This window comes from Pinus tabuliformis, chromosome 2_2 (genome assembly GCF_031772625.1).
Source record: "Pinus tabuliformis cultivar Carrire ecotype Pingquan chromosome 2_2, CPIR1, whole genome shotgun sequence".
NCBI lineage: Eukaryota > Viridiplantae > Streptophyta > Pinopsida > Pinales > Pinaceae > Pinus > Pinus tabuliformis.
Window position 1 is genome coordinate 798,977,775 of NC_142300.1, and position 16,982 is coordinate 798,994,756.

The window sequence follows — 16,982 nt, forward strand, 5'->3', positions numbered from 1 at the left end:
GTTTACATGGGCAACCACAGGACTTGTGTGTTGGGGCGCACACTGAATGACCCGACCGAACGAGTTTACGCGAACGACCTCAAACGACCCCCCCGAACGAGTTCACACGAGCGCCCTCGAATGACCCGCCTGAACGAATTTACACGAACTCCCTCGAATGACCTGCCTAAACGAGTTTACACAGACACCCTCAAACAACCCACCCGAACGAGTTTACACAGACGCCCTCAAACGACCTGCCCGAACGAGTTTACACTGACGCCCTCGAATGACCCTCTCGAACGAGTTTACACGGACGCCCTCAAATGACCCACCCGGATGAGTTTACATGGACGCCCTCAAACGACCTACCCGAATGAGTTTACATAAGCGCCCACACTACCGGGACAAAGGCACAAGGGAGAGCCAAGAAAAAGAGCTGCATGAACATGCACAAAGCCCAACCCGGGTCACAACTTAACATTTTTAGTATGATCTCATGTGCTCGGGTGCACCCTCACACTGAATGACACGACCGAACAAGTTTATGTAGGCACCCTCAAACGACCCTCCCGAATGATTTTACATGGAAAATGACCCTCCTGAATGAGTTTACATGGCAAACGACCCACATGAATGAGTTTACACGGGCGCCCTCGCCGAACCCGCCAGAACGACTTTACACTGGCACCCTCAAATGATCCGCCCGAACGAGTTGATACGGCTACCCCCAAACGACCCGTCCTAATGGGTTTACATGGAAAATGACCTTCCCAAATGAGTTTACATGGGTGCCCTCAAACAACCCACCTGAACGAGTTTACATGGAAAACGACCCGCCTGAGTGAGTGTTTACATGGCAAACAACCCGCCCGAACGAGTTTACATGGGCTCCGACACATGACCAAAACGAAGGCATAAGGGAGAGTCGGGTGAATGGGCAACATGATCATGCATAAAGCCCACCCCCAGTCACAACTTAGAATTTTGATACGGCCACGTGTGCCCTGGGCACCCTCACACAACACGACATGGCCCAACCCGACCCGCCCCAATGTGTTTCACGGGCACCCACACATGACACATCCCTACCCGCCCGAATGAAATTTGGGGTTTCCATGGGTGCACGACCTGAACAAAATTTTGGGTTTCCGTGGGTGCATGAACCGAACGAAGGCATGAGGGAGCGTCAAGCAAACGAGTTGCATGAACGTGCAGAAGACATGAGGGTAGTCACGACTTAGCGTTTTTGGCACGGCAATGTGTGCCTGGGCACCCACACATGGCATGACACAACCTGACTGGCCTTGGGTGAGCTGACTCGACCTACCTGAACACGTTTGCATGGGCACCCACACACGAGCCGACCCGAACAAAATTTTGGGTTTTCTTGTATGCACAACCAAAACGAAATTGGAGTTTCCATGGGTGCACAACTCGAACAAAGGCACAAGGGAGCATCGGGCAAACGGGTCGCACAAACATGTAGAAGGCACACAAGGGGTCATGACTTAGCATTTTTGGCACTGCCACATGTGCCCGAGCACCCATGCACCGCACAACCCAACCTGCTCGAATGAAATTTTGGGTTTCCATGGGTGCACGACCTGAACAAAGGCACGAGGGAGCGTCGGGCAAACGGGTCACACAAACGTGCAGAAGGCACACGGGTGGTCACGTCTTAGCATTTTTTGCATGGCCACATGTTCCCGAGCACCCACACATGGCACGACACGACCCGACCTGACTCGCTTGAACGTGTTTGCATGGGCACCCACACACAACATGACCCAACCCGCTTGAACGAAATTTGGGGTTTCCATGTGTGCATGGCCTTAATGAAATTTGGGGTTTCCATGGGTGCACGACCCGAATGAAGGCCCAAGGGAGCATCGGGAAAACAGGCCTCACGAACGTGCAGGAGACACACGGGAAGTGATGACTTAGAATTTTTGGCATGGCCACGTGTGCCCAGGCACCCGCACATAGCACGGCACGACCCGACTCGACCCACACGAACGAAATTTGGGGTTTCCATGGGTGCACGACCCAAACAAAGGAACGAGGGAGCATCGAGCAAACGTTTTGCATGAACGTGCAGAAGGAACACGGGCGGTCATGACTTAGCATTTTCGGCATGGCCACGTGTGCCCACGCACCCACACATGGCACGACATGGGATGACCTTGCCCGCCTGAAGGAAATTTGGGGTTTGAATGGGCGCATGACCCAAACGAAGGCAAGAGGGTAGGAATATCTTTGACTCTAATACATAAATATGCTTGGTGTAAAATGCCCTTAAGGTATTCAACATTTTCTTTTCACTCTTTATAACATTTTAACATGTTCTAGGCATATTTCAATGAGCAAGAAACTCAATGATAAATATAATATATATATATATATATATATATTTCTTTTCTTGAATAGATACAAATATCAAAAGTACATTTATGAAGACCAAACCCAGTTACACTTTCTTCAACACCCCCTCTTAACTAGGGAGGTTTTCATAAATCATTACAAGGTGTTTGGCTATTTTTCAATCTTGAATAATTCACATAAGAGAAACCGGATTGGCAACCCATCTGTTATAGCATCATATTAGCCAACATTGTTCATAGCAAGGCCTTGACTAACAGATTTATCTCTCATAATATCAGAGCACAATGTTGGCAAGGCCAATGGCTTATAAACACCTTAGTCATTATCCCTAAAGGTACATGCCCACCCAGGTGTTCCCTGAGTATAACCTTCTAGGAAAATTTTTGTCTTGGGTTCCTAGCCCTAAACGAATATCGCTCCTCTTGCCTACTCTTGTCTTGGATGCCCTACACATCCTCAAAGAGCATCAGATGCCAGATGATTACCCAATCCTCCCATACTTTCTTGCCAAGTGAAGACAAGAATGTTGTGTCTATCTATTCCCCTTGATTGAGGAAGACATGCCCAAGTTTCCTCCGACAAGGAACTTGCCCAAGCTCCTTTGTAGTTGGGAACTTGTTAGAACTCCCTCTTACCTAGGGACTTGTCCATTCATCAACAATGTCTTCTTCATGAGTCCTTCAGCTGCTTGATCTCCTTCTTTCCTCCGATGTCATGAAGTCTTTGTTTGAACTTCTTCTTGGCAGGGTACCGGCCATCGATCACTTTCCCTCCTGGTTTGTCATGTCATTGCTACCTTCACGGAAAGTGGCCTTCTTGATATATATCAGGTCTTTTTTGTAATCTAGCTACTCCTTTTTCATCTTCTCCTTTTTCATCGCCATACTTTTTCTTTTTACCAATACTTGAGTACACGGTATGCACCTACTTCAACACTCAGTCAATTTTCCAATAAGTGTTCTTAACAATGCAGTAAAAATAACTTACCATAAATTTATCTTCTTGAATCATTCTTTCAACCCGTCGTGTCATGTGGTCGTGCTACACTTCCCGCGGCCTGCACGATGCAACTCCACACCTGAACTGCGAACCTGTCTTCCCGACTTTCTATTCCGCAGCACCCAAACATAGTGCAGCCTGCCTGCCTGGACAGTAACCCGCCCCACTTTGCCTATCCACACTACCAAGTCTAGCCCTCTTACCGAAGTCCTTCTCTTCCTTTCGCTTTCGCCCAACTCCTTCCTTCGAAATTGTTTTGCGATGTGGAAGTTTGAGTTCAATGTCCCTTCGTCGAACGCCATCCTCCTTGCTTATACGCATCCTTTCGCCCAAGGGTTGTGTCTCTCGGGGATAACAAGGGTTAGCTCCATCAACATGCATGCCTGGTTGACTTGCCACATAACCTCGACACACCCCCATTCCAATTAACTGACGCGTCCCTTTGTGTGCACCATCGCACACATGGGTCGGCTCCAACACTTAGCTGATTACACCCGTCGGCGCACGTCGCACACCTGCCCGCATCCTAACTCATTCGCACATGGTCGCCTCTTTCATCCGGGCACCCAACAAGGGTCGCCCACCTGCCTTACATCGGTGACTCCCCCATCGTGCAGGTATAAAGGGGCGTGTGCCATGCCCAACATGGCATGCCCATCACCATCGCACATAAGCGAATGTTGTGCCTGGATGGTAACCTACCTCGCTCTGCTTGTCCACACTACCAAGTCTTACCCACCCGCTGTAATATGCCCGCTGGTGCGACCCTCTTACCCGCGTCCTTATCTTCATTCTGTTTTCTCCCAACTCCTTCCTTTGCACTTGTTTTGTGATGTGAAAGTTTGAGTTCGATGTCCCTTCGTCGAACGTCGTCCTCCTTTCTTATACACATCCTTTCGCCCAAGGGCCATGTCTCTCAAGGATAACAAGGGTCGGCTCCATCAACATGCATGCCTGGCTGACCTACCACATAACCTCAGCACACCCCATTCCAACGAACTAACGCGTCCCTTCGTGAGCATCATCGCACCCGTGGGTCAGCTCCAACACTTAGCCGATTACACCCATCACCGCACATCGCACCCGTGGGTTAGCTCCAACACTTAGCCGATTACACCCATCGCCGCACATCGCACACTTGCCCGCATCCTAACTCGTCTACACATGGTCACCTCCTTCATCTGGGAAACCAACAAGGGTCGCCACCACGCCTTCCATCCGTGACTCACCCATTGTGTAGGTTTCAAGGGGCATGCGCCATGCCCAACACGACGTGCCCACTATGAGTGCGCCCATCATCTTCGCACATAAGCGAATGTCGTGCCAAGCCTTCGCATATAACCAAACGCTCACTCGAGTCACATATAATCGAATGCGAGCGCCTGTACTACAGGTTCAGTATTTTGACTCTCTCGGGCACCCCCGACCTAAATACCTGACACCCCAGGCCACTCCCGGCATACGTGGTAGAGGTTTCTGGCGCAATGGGACATGGGAACCCTAGATTTTACACACTTGGGCAGCTATCATCATGGCAGGGTAGGGAAACCTCGCTTTCCTCACACTTGGATGGCTCCCATTGCAACGAGGCATGGAAACCCAAGTTCCAGAGACAGACCATGCAAGCGGTTTCCTCCCCGCTGCAAAATGGAAACCCCTAGTTTGCAAGACTTGGGCAATTCTTCATCATTTCGTGACATGGAAACCATGAGTTCCATCAACTTGGGCGATTTTGGTCGTGTTACGACATGGAAACCCAAGTTCCCTGCACCGGGGCTACGGTTTTTGCTCGGGCAGGAGATGGAGATCCCAGAGGTTCCTGGAATTAGGTAGTTTCCCTCATGCCAGGAAACAGAAGCCCCCGGGTTCTGTGGACTTCGGCAGTTCTTTGTCGTTTCGCGACATGGAAACCCGAGTTCCATGCACCGAGGTCACATTTTCTATCATGGTGGGACATGGAAGACCCCGAGTTTCCCATAATTGGGCGGCTTCCATCATGCCACGGAATGGAAAGCCTCGCGTTCAGTAGACTTGGGCGGTCATTCCCTATCGCACGATGACATGGAACCTAAAGCTCCCCAGACTTGGGTGGCCATTCCCTATCACGTGATGACGTGTTAAACCGAAGCTCCCCAGACTTGGGTAGCAATTTTAGCCGCGACGTAAGCGACATGGGAACCCCGCATTTCCTAGACTTGGGTAGCAATTTTTGTCGTGACACAAAATGGAAACCCCGTGTGTCCACTAACTTTGGTAGTAGTTTCCATCACGCCGTGAAATGGACACCCCGAGTTCCCTGGACTTTGGCGGCTTTTTTTTGGCACACGACATGGAAATCCAAAGTTCCACAGACTCTCGGGCGATTTAGGGTGTGCCGTGACATGGAAACCCCATGTTTCCTAGACTTGGGTGGTTTCCGTCGGTGGTTCTGGCCATGCCGTGACATGGAAACCACGAGTTCCCCAGACTTGGGCAATAGTTTTGAAACACCCCAAGTACCCGAGACATGCGAGCTGGTTTGGATCATCATGGAAACCCCAAGTTCCCCGCGTTGGAGCATTATTGAAAACCCCACGTTTCCGTCATGCTGTAAAATGCGGAAACCCACAGTTCCATCAAGGGCGGGACATGGAAACCCTGAGTTTCCTAGGCTTGGGCACCACCAGTTTCAGTTGTGGCATGACATGGAAACCCCAGGTTTCCTAAGCTTAGGCGTTGTCGGTTTCACTCGCGACGCGATGTGGAAACCCCTAGTTTCCTAGGCTTGGGCGCCAGGGCACGACGTAGAAACCCCGAGTTTCCCCAGGCTTGGGCACCGTTGGTCTCGATCGCGGCGCGACATGGAAACCCCAAGTTTCCCTAGGATTCAGTGCCAGGGCATGACTTGGAAACCCCAAGTTTCCCCAGCCTTGGGCGCTGCTAGTCTCGGTAACGACGCGACATGGAAACCCTAAGTTTCCCCAAGCTTGGGCACCAGGGCGTGACTTGGAAACCCCAAATTTTGGGCGCGGCATGGAAATCCCAATTTTTTTTTGCGCTGGGTAGAAGGCCCAAATTTTAGGCATTGGGTGGAAACCCCAAATTTTTGTTGCGACATGGAAACCCCGATTTTTTTTTTGTGCTGGGTGGAACCCCCAAATTTTAGGTGCCGGACAGAAACCCCAAATTTTTGGCGTGATGCAGAAACCCCAAATTTTAGGCGTTGAGTGGAAACCCCAATTGTTAACATGCTTGGGTGCCTTTTTAGTCGCAATGTGCAAACCCCAAATTTTGGGCGCGGGGGCACGACACGAAAACCCCAAATTTTGGGTGCCAGGGCATGACGTGGAAACCCCAACATTTTGGGCGCTGGAGTGTGACATGGAAACCCCAATTTTCCCAGGATTCGGTGCCTTTTCCATCATGGCGTGGAAACCCCAAATTTCTCATCCCCAGGCAATAATAAATTGTCATATGGAGGAAGAGGCAAAAGTGCGAGAGCAGGAGGGTTGTCTAGATTTGTTTGTGACAAGAGCGAAGCTCTGAATCAAGGCAACCAAGGGTTGAATCTCAGTGGATCGTGGCAGCAAGGCCACTCTGCCACTTACAATACCCCATCACGTATTTAAGTTTTCTGCAAAGGATTCTTCTCAATGACCATTTGGAATTGAACTTCAAAGATACCCCGACTGAGATGCTTCACGGCCACAGTTTGCAAATGACACGGGCCCCTAGGGGCGACAAAGCGACACCACTACTACGGGTCGAGATACAGTCTAAGAGTGACATGCACTGCTTCTAGCGTGAATTCTAATTTAGAGGCGTTCAATCATAATCCGACACACGGTAGCGTCACGCCACTGGATTTTCAACCAAGCATGATGACCAATTGTGTGAATCAAGAGTTCCTCTCGTACTAAGTTGAATTACTATTGCAGTGCGATTCATCAGTAGGGTAAAACTAACTTGTCTCACGATGGTCTAAACCTAGCTCATGTTCCCTATTGGTGGGTGAACAATCCAACACTTGGTGAATTTTGTTTCAAAATGATAAGAAGAGCCAACATCGAAGGATCAAAAAGCAATTTCACCATGAATGCTTGGCTGCCACAAGCCAGTTATCCCTGTGGTAACTTTTCTGACACCTCTAGCTTCAAATTCTGAAAAATCTAAAGGATCGATAGACCAATCTTTCATGGTTTGTATTCGTACTGAAAATCAAAATCAAATGAGCTTTTACCCTTTTGTTCCACACGAGATTTATGTTCTCATTGAGCTCATCTTAGGAAACCTGCATTATCTTTTAACAGATGTCTCGCCCCAGCCAAACTCCCCTCTTGACAATGTCTTTCACCCGGATTGACCCGCCGAAACATTCCTTAAGGCCAAAAACAGGGGTCGTGCCCCATCTCTGCCCCACGGAATAAGTAAAATAACATTAAAAGTAGTGGTATTTCACTTGCGCCAAAAACAGCTCCACTTATTCTACACCTCTCAAGTCATTTCACAAAGTTGGACTAGAGTCAAACTCAACAGGGTCTTCTTTCCCTACTGATTCTGCCAAGCCCATTCCCTTGGCTGTGGTTTTGCTAGATAGTAGATAGGGACAATAGGAATCTTGTTAATCCATTCATGTGCGTCACTAATTAGCTGACGAGGAATTTGACTACCTTAAGAGAGTCATAGTTACTCCCACTGTTTACCCGCGCTTGGTTGAATTTCTTCACTTTGACATTTAGAGCACTGGGCAGAAATCACATTGTGTCAGCATCCGTAGGGACCATTGCAATGCTTTGTTTAAATTAAACAGTTGGATTCCCCTTGTCCGTACCAGTTCTGAGTCGACTGTTCGACGCCTAGGGAAAAGCCCCCGACAAGGGGCATTCTACGCCCATAGCCCAATCGGCACGTGACTACCCGCCCTTGCCGTGAGAGTAGCTCGGGTAGACTACCAGCAACCCACGAGTTGAGGACGCAGACCCCTAGGCCCAGCCCTCAGAGCCAATCCTTATCCCGAAGTTACGGATCCATTTTGATGACTTCCCTTACCTACATTGTTCTATTGACCAGAGGTTGTTCACCTTGGAGACCTGATGCAGTTATGATACAATGGGGCATGAATGGTACTCGGTCCTCCAAATTTTCAAGGGCCGCCGAGGGCGCACTAGACAATGCAAGATGTGCGGTGCTATTCCAGCTATTGGACCCTATCTCCGGGTGAACTGATTATAGGGTGGGAAAGCTATTAAAAAGAAAAGATAACTCTTCCTGGGGCCCCCGACGACGTCTCTAGATTTCCTAACGTTGCCGCCCGCCGCCATGTCCTGGTTTGAGAATATTAACCTGATTCCCTTTCGATGCTCGTGCAGAGTGCACCCTTGATACAAAGCTTCTGTATCTCTTAGGATCGACTAACCCATGTCCAAGTGTTGTTCACATGGAACCTTTCCTAGCTTTAGTCTTCAAAGTTCTCATTTGAATATTTTCTACTACCACCAAGATCTTCATCGGGGACCAATCCACCCAAACTCACACCTGAGGTTTCTTAAAGACCCCCACGTCCTCCTACTCATCAGAGCCAGGCAATTGCTCCGACGATCAAGTATAGGTTGCGCACTTTAGCGCCATCCATTTTTGGGGCTATTTGATTCGGCAGGTGAGTTCTTACACACTCCTTAACGGATTTCAACTTCCATGACCACCGTCCTGCTGTCTTAATCAACCAACACCCTTTGTGGGATCTATGCTAGTGAGAAATTCAGCTCCATAAATCAACTTTTAGTTCATCCCGCATCGCCAATTCTACTTACCAAAAATGGCCCACTTGGAGATCTCGATTCCACGGCGCGGTTCAGTGGACCAATCTCACCCTCTTACCTATTTAAAGTTATAGAATAGGTCGAGGGCATTAGCCCTCGATGCCTCTAATCATTTGCTTTACCTAATAAAACTTGCGCGTGAGCTCTAGCTATCTTGAGGGAAACTTCGGAGGAAACTAGCTACTAGATGGTTCGATTAGTCTTTCGCCCCTATACCCAAGTCAGATGAATGATTTCCACATCAGTATCGCTACAAGCCTCCACCAGAGTTTCCTCTAGCTTCGCCCTGCTCAGGCATAGTTCACCATCTTTCGGGTCCCAAAAGGTGTTCTTGCACTCGAACCCTTTACATAAGCTCAAGGTCGGTCAACGATGCACCCCCCAAGAGAGGGGATCTCACCCGTCAGCTTCCTTACACCTCGCAGGTTTTCAAACCCGCTGACTCACACACATGTTAGACTCCTTGGTCTGTGTTTCAAGACGGGTCGAATGGAAAGCCCACCAACCAACACCATGAGCATGCAGGTGCACACGGCCCGCCACAAGGGCGCACGTTTCATTCCTCGACCACCGAAACGGCAAACCGACAGGCAGTAATCCACCCATACTTATGACAATGTAGCAGCTCGTGTTGGTTTGCACCTTGAGTCGAGCGGCGGACCAGCCTGAGCCATTCCACATCCAACTGAGATGCATCGATAGCCTCCATCCGCTTCCCTCCCGGTAATTTAACTCTCTTTTCAAATTCCTTTTCATCTTTCCCTCGTGTTACTTTTTCGCTATCGGTCTCTTGCCCATATTTAGCCTTGGATAGAATTTACCACCCAATTAGGGTTGCATTCCCAAACAACCCAACTTCGCGACAATGCCTCGTGATGCGGCAGGTTCCTGGACCAACGGGGCGGTCACCCTCTTAGGCGTCCCCTTCCAAGGGACTTGGTCCAGGTCCGCCACTGAGGATGCTTCTACAAACTACAATTCAGGTGATGCTGTCGCCCAATTTTCATGCTGGGCTCTTCCCAGTTCACTCGCCGCTACTAGGGGAATCCTTGTAAGTTTCTTTTCCTCCACTTGATTATATGCTTAAACTCAGCGGGTGTTCTCGCGTGAGCTGAGGTAGAAAATTTGGAGCTAAATCTACCCTACCTAATGGGAGGACAAGAGAGAGCAAAGCAAGTTCAAGCGATGCCACACAAAGCCCGCATCAGCTAACGCCGACTGCCCATCCAAGGGGGACAAGATCACTGCTTGCCGACACACGCAACGTAACATCACTTGAGGTATTTTAGCCAACCGCACCACATTGGGCACGGACGACCAGCTCCGCTGCTCCCTAACATAACATATTGCAAGGAGCATGTTTGAATGGGATGTGATGCCCAGACAGACGTGCCCTTGACCGAGGCCTCGGGGGTGAATTACGTTCAAAAACTTGATGATTCACGGGATTCTGCAATTCACACTAAGTATCGCATTTTTCTAGGTTCTTCATCATAACAAGAACCGAGATATCCTTTTCCGAGAGTCATTTCCATGTATTACCAAAAAGTCTGCCACAACATTGAATAGGGGCACCCCGCACAACAAATGTAAGGCCAAGGGCCGAAAGGAGGAAAGGAAGAAAAAATCATGAAAGAAAGAGAAACAAATGTATCTAACCCCCTCACAGGGGGGGGGGCTCGAATAAAGGACAATCTCCCCCAGCCCCACGCCCTTGAAAAAATTGGGGAAATCCATGTGTTACATAGTAATTTGTCACTATCTCCCTGTCAGTCACCCTACTGTGTCAGGAATTCACAATAATCAAGTTCATGCCTTCTGAACTGGCCAAAAACCCACTTTTCCAAAGTTTTCCTCATCAGCGCATCTGTTTCTAAAATATCCGCGATGACTGGCGCTTTATAACAGACCGCGTGCGCTTCCAGCGTGGAAGCACACGCCTTTCCCGCGCTGATCGAAATTTCATGACCAGCGCAGCCCTTCTGTGTACCTTCCCGCGCTGATATGACCCTTTCCGTTATGTCTCTGCGACGTCAACGCGCCAGGCCAGTTATGCACCCGCGCTGATCCAGTTTTGGCGAATTTGTTCCAACAGCCAGCCTTCCAGATAACTCCAGACTTGGTTGTTGGCCTTGTGAGTATCGACTCCCTTCTATGGCATGTCTGTTCGACCCTTTGCAACTACTTCCCTTGAAGATAATCTCATCCTTCCACCCTTTTAGGAGGCTCCTTCTCCTATATAAACCTCCACCATTACCATGAGCAGCTAGTTTGGAATAGCTTGGATTCTGTAGAGCTTATAGTGCTCAGATTGCTGCTACTGTAGGTATTTGGTGTACTAAGTGTGGAAGTGATTGATAGCTTAGGGAAGGTTGTTTTGTGTTGCTTGTGTGTGAGAGAGAGTTTCTTGTCTTGGGAGAATCATTTCCAAAGGTGAATGCTTGAGATGCTTGCTGACTGGCCCCTCCTGAGAAGGATACCGACGTCAGAACATTTGGTTGTACTCTTCTCTGTTTGATTAATAATAGATGACTGCTATTATTGTTCCATTCTCATTTGTCTATGCAATGGTTAATGTGAATTACATCTTTTCTGACTGATGTATGGTTGCTTTTATTAGATTTCACGCTTGTGTTTGTTCCCTCTTCGTGTGTGCAGGTATCTATTCGCGGGGATCGCGGAGGATCGTGACCAGCCAAAGCGAAGGAGCGAAGGCGGCATCTCTTCATCAAACAACAGCGCTGGAATCCAAGTAGGTGCTCTTTACCTCTTGTTTAATTGCAATTAGGAACATGCATAGTAGCATTGACTGATTGTTGCTAGACCCTTGCTGGGCTAGTAGGGATCGCCTCTATCCGTAGAGGGGATTTACCTCTCCAACAATTTGGCGACTCCGTTGGGGATCAACCTTTAGTCTCTTGTGTCCACTCTTTGTGTTTGAATTTGATTGTTCTCCTTTTTCAAGTTTTGGGGATTGTTTCTTTGCTTGTAGCCTTCCTGGGTCCATCTGGGAAGTGTCTTGATTGTTAAAAGACTTTCTACCTTTGGTTTGGGAGTTTGTTGCTTTCATTCTACTCATTTTTACCCTCAGCGCGGTTTAATTCAAAACAGACGCGCTGACGTTGTGCACCTGCCTCTTTGATATCCCTGTCATCGCGCCTGTATGATTAACAGTCGCGCTGACCTCGTTTTTTTGAGATAGTGCGCTTTATCCGTGTTCTTCCACACTGACGCCGCACACCTGCTTCTTTTTTCTCCCTGTCATCGCGCCTGTACAATTAATAGTCGTGCTGACCTTGTTTTTTTGAGACAGTGCCCTTTATCTGTGTTCTTCCGCGCTGATGTCGCAAAGTTGCTACGGGCCTTCTCTTTTCAGCGCCGAGTTGCTGAAGGCCACCCGCGCTGATCCTGTAGAATTCATTTTTGTTCAAATTAGCCTCCTGAACCTGTTGCTTTGACTTTCCCCTCTTCACTCCACTTGGTGTGTGACTTGTTTTTCATTACCTGAACTCTGAGCTGCTTGTTTGCGAAGTATTGTTCCACAGGGTTTCGTTTTTGCTCGTTTTTCGGTTTTGCAAGTACCTTCCTCTTTGCTTTCGCTGCTTGGTTTGTATTTCCACCATCACTTTTACAGTTGCTGGATTGTGTTGAGTCTCTAATTGACTGGTTGCAACTCTCATCCTCCGGGTGTTTGCCTTTTTTCTATTGATTGCGAATTCTAGCCCTAGGGCATCTAGTGGCCATGTGTGTGTCAAGCCTTCCGTCGGGATCTTGTTTTCTCGTTTGACCAGCCAACTTCAGATTTGTTTTTTACACTTGTTCAGTGATTGTTGAAGTGTTTTTGGTTGTGTTTCCGAGCGTTTTTCGCTTCCTCCTTGTTTGAATCCTTGCTTGTCTTGCCGAGCTTAGATCACATAGCTCGTGCGGAACTTGGTTTTTCCTTTTGATTTGGAAATCTTTGTTGGATGTTTTGGGAACTTTGTGTGCTTTCACTAAGTGATTTGCTTGGTGTTCCTGTTCCTCCAAATTCATTTAGATGCTTTGTGCCATTGAAAGAAAATCAAACTAGTAGCTTTGCTTTTGAGAATTGAAAAGGAAAAGAACATTTCATTGATTTGCATTTTCAAAAGAAAAGTTTCCTTTCCTCACTTTTAGCTGCATTAGGCTGCTTGATTGTTTGATTTCATTTTGTTTGATTGAAAATTCTTCACCCTCTCATAGTTAGAATTCATCGAACAAAATGGTATTCTTTAGCATGTAGTTTGCATCTAGGTAATTGTGAGAGAACATACGATAGGGCCTGAAATCGAAACTTAACTCAAGATTAACCATAAAATGAACTGAATTAACCTAAAAACGCATTGGAACTAAACGCAAACATATAGAGGTCTAGGTTAGAGACGTGTTCCAGCGTCTTTAAACATATTCACTATTGTTTCACATTATGGTTGGGTGATTCCTCCTTCTATGACTCGATAGTGGTCTAACACGGACTGCGCTCCCACGTACCGTCGCGTATATAGGGAGACCCCACTAGGCTTTTATCCTTTATCCATAGGAAGCCGAGTCTGCCACCTTGTGAACCGTAACGCACCAAACACAGCATTCGGGAAGATTGACTGCAGTACGGAAAGTCCTTGGCTCTCATACGATTGCTAAGGTGTATAAGCAGTTTTACAGGTCGCTTGGTAAACCCTTTACCTAGAGTCTCCAGAGAAGTCACTTTTGATCCTTTTCGGACTCCCTAAATGAAAAGGTGCCTGTGAGCATCTTGTCACTTCGTGCTCATTAAACATTCGAAGGAGATTGGAGTCATCTTTTCATCCTTTTCTCGACTCTTGAAACATGAAAAGGTTGAGTTTGGTTCTTGTGTCTTAAAATTAATTCGGCCACGATAACATCACCTGGTTTAGATCTTGTGTGCGATAGTTTTGAGTAGGGTTTTTATCATTAGTTTGCTTTAGGTTTTCTGAGGGGTCTTATCATCCTGGCTGACCCGTCAACTCCCGGTCCGAGTGATCAAAGTTTTCCATCTTGTGTTGCTCCAGAGGTACCAGTTGTAAGCGATACTCTTCCCATTGTTCCGAGTATCCAGCCTATCAACGTACGTGCCCCGGGCGACGAAGATTACATAGAAGATTGGAATCCTATCTGGGAGCCTGACAGCGATTCTACCACCCGTAATCCTTTCAGTATGTCGTCTCTGATGTCTACTTCCCCCATGGATGAGACATCCTCCAGCACAAGTGAGACACCCGTGGTGACAGACATTGAAACTCCGATCCTGGCTTCCTCTCCACTCCCTCCGTGATACCAGTCAGTGAGGGATAGGATAGCCGCTAGAACTACTTCTACGACTATATGGGATCCTAGTCTTATTGCCACCACGGGGCCCTTTATTTCGCAACCTCTTAGTACACCTCTTACTTCAGATCTTAATACGCCTGTTACCTCGGTGCCCACCAAGCCCACCGTTTGCGTAGCACGCTCGACTTCGGTCGTCAGTGCTGTGCCAACATCCTCATCTACAAACCCTGAAGCTGGTCCCTCTTCTAGTGGCATTCCAGGAGCAGGGCCGTATGGTGCCCATGGGCAGCCCATTGTGGACCCAGATTACGAAGGTCCACTCTTTTATTATGATGCGAACGGTCAGTACCTCGAGAACATTTCGTCCCTTCCTCATCGTCCTTTCGAGGAGAACCAGGAACCGTTGGACGTTACGTATGATCCCGTTACTCATGTTTTTCATGGGCGCCGTAATCCTCCCGGACAGCCCCAAGGACCACCCAATCAAGGCCAGCCGCCTTATGTGCAAACCCCCTAGGGACAACCACTTTATGGCCCGCCTTACCCAGGACAATCTGGGGGCCCACAGGGACAACCCTACCCGGGACAACCCTCGGTCGTTGGAGGTCCGTCATATTCATATCAAAGTCAACCTACTAGATATCTAGGACAACCTGGTACCCAGCAGGGTTACCCAACTGGACAACCCGGGCAGCCTTACATTCAACAAGGCCAACCCGGTTTCCAGCAAGGGTACCCATCTGGACAAACTGGGCAAGTTTATACTCCTCAAAATCAACCAGCAGTCCACCAGGGATATCCTCTTGGGCAAGGGGGGCAACCCTACTCACAGCAGGGCCAACCTTCCGCCCATTCTGGTCATCTTTCTGGGCAGGGTGGGCAACCCTACGTTCAGCAAGGTCAACCCACTGCTCAATCCATGCATCCTTCTGGGCAAGGGGGGCAGCCTGCTATACACCAGGGGGGGTAGCCCGCTATACAGCAAGCTCAGCCTATGCACCAGGGGGGGTAGCCCGCTATACAGCAAGCCCAGCCCTCTGCTCAGTCTGTGCACCCTAGGGGGCAGACGGGCCAACCTTCTATGCAGCAAGGTCAACCCGATGTCCGCCCTATTCGTCTATCTGGACAAGCTGGCCCACCTTAGGGTTGACCAGCTGTTCAGCCAGCTCAGTCATCTGTTCCACAAGGACAACCCTCGGTGGTCCACAGACAACCGGGCACCCAACAAGTTCATCCTGCTGGCCAGCCAGGTCCGTCTCAAATCCAGCCAAGTCAACCTTCGGGCCAGATGATCCAAGCCCCGCCAGTTCAAGGACATTACTCTGGGCCTCAAACTCAAACGGGTTATCAAATGCAAGGTGGGCCATAGCCTCAACCTTATTACCAGATGCAGCCTCCCTATCAGGCTCAGTATGGGGCCCAACAACCATATGGCTACCAGCAACCCCAGGGGCAAACTCAGTTTGCTCCTTATCAAAATTATCAACAGCCACAGGTCACTCCTTACCAAAATTATCAGTATGGTGCACCTGTGGGGCAAGTTGCTAATACATGGGGAGCTGGGGGGCAGACACAGGGACAACCGTCTGCATATGGCCAGAATCTGTACGGACAGAACCCCTACGGGCAAGCTCCCTATGCACCAGGCCCTTTTGGGCCAGGTCCATCGGGACAAAGTTCTTACGCGCCAGGCCCTTTTGGGCCAAGTCCGTCCAGACAGAGTTCATGGGGGCAACCACCATCTGGTTCGAACCCTAATGTCGCCTCGAATCCACAGCCACAAATGTCCTTTAACCCACAGTTACAATTCTTAGCAACATTGGAACTGCCTGACGTGTCCAAGTTAACAAATGATCCTATTTTGCATAATCCGTATTGGCCACCGGTTCCAACCAAAATACCAGGTGACTGTCCAAAGTTTGATGGCAAAGCTGGTGAAGACCCTCAGGCCCATGTAATGACTTATCACCTTTGGTGTTCATCAAATTCATGGCTTGATGATTTTATCCAGCTTCGCCTCTTTCAGAGGACTCTCACTGTTTCAGCCGCTAAGTGGTACATCGAACTGAATCGCGGCATGTTTCAAGATTTCCACTCGTTGGCTATGGCCTTTTTGACTCATTTTCAGTTACCCATTTGGTACGAGACTGGGACACATCTTCTCACGTCTCTCAAACAGGATACGGCTACGCACATCTCTGATCATATACACGAATGGAGAAGGTGTCGTCGCTTGATTAAATTTTGGATCCCTGATCAACTCCTGACCGACTGGTTCACGACTTCCTTTGTCCCTAAGATTGCAAAAGACATCGCAATGGGAGCGTGTGTAACTGAAGAGCAAGCAATCGCGCGAGCTCAGTACCTTGACTTAGTGTATTCTCAGTCAGGTACTTTGTATGAGTATTTTCCAGATGCCCCGAGGCCTGGACAGCCCAAAGCTCCACCAAAGCCTTCTGTTGATGGAGTCATTGGTTCTGTGAATTCATCATCGAAGAAATCGACCGTGAACCC

At 48.7% G+C, this 16,982-nt stretch overlaps 2 non-coding genes across 2 annotated transcripts; both read right to left on the reverse strand.

The window, feature by feature from the left end:
- Window positions 1-6,884: 6,884 nt before the first annotated feature.
- On the reverse strand, window positions 6,885-10,281 carry LOC149195114 (25S ribosomal RNA). The gene has a single exon (XR_016255221.1). It is a non-coding gene; the product is annotated as a 25S ribosomal RNA (ribosomal RNA).
- A 253-nt stretch (window positions 10,282-10,534) lies between these two features.
- Window positions 10,535-10,688, reverse strand: LOC149195115 (5.8S ribosomal RNA). Its single transcript, XR_016255327.1, has one exon. It is a non-coding gene; the product is annotated as a 5.8S ribosomal RNA (ribosomal RNA).
- Window positions 10,689-16,982: the final 6,294 nt, after the last annotated feature.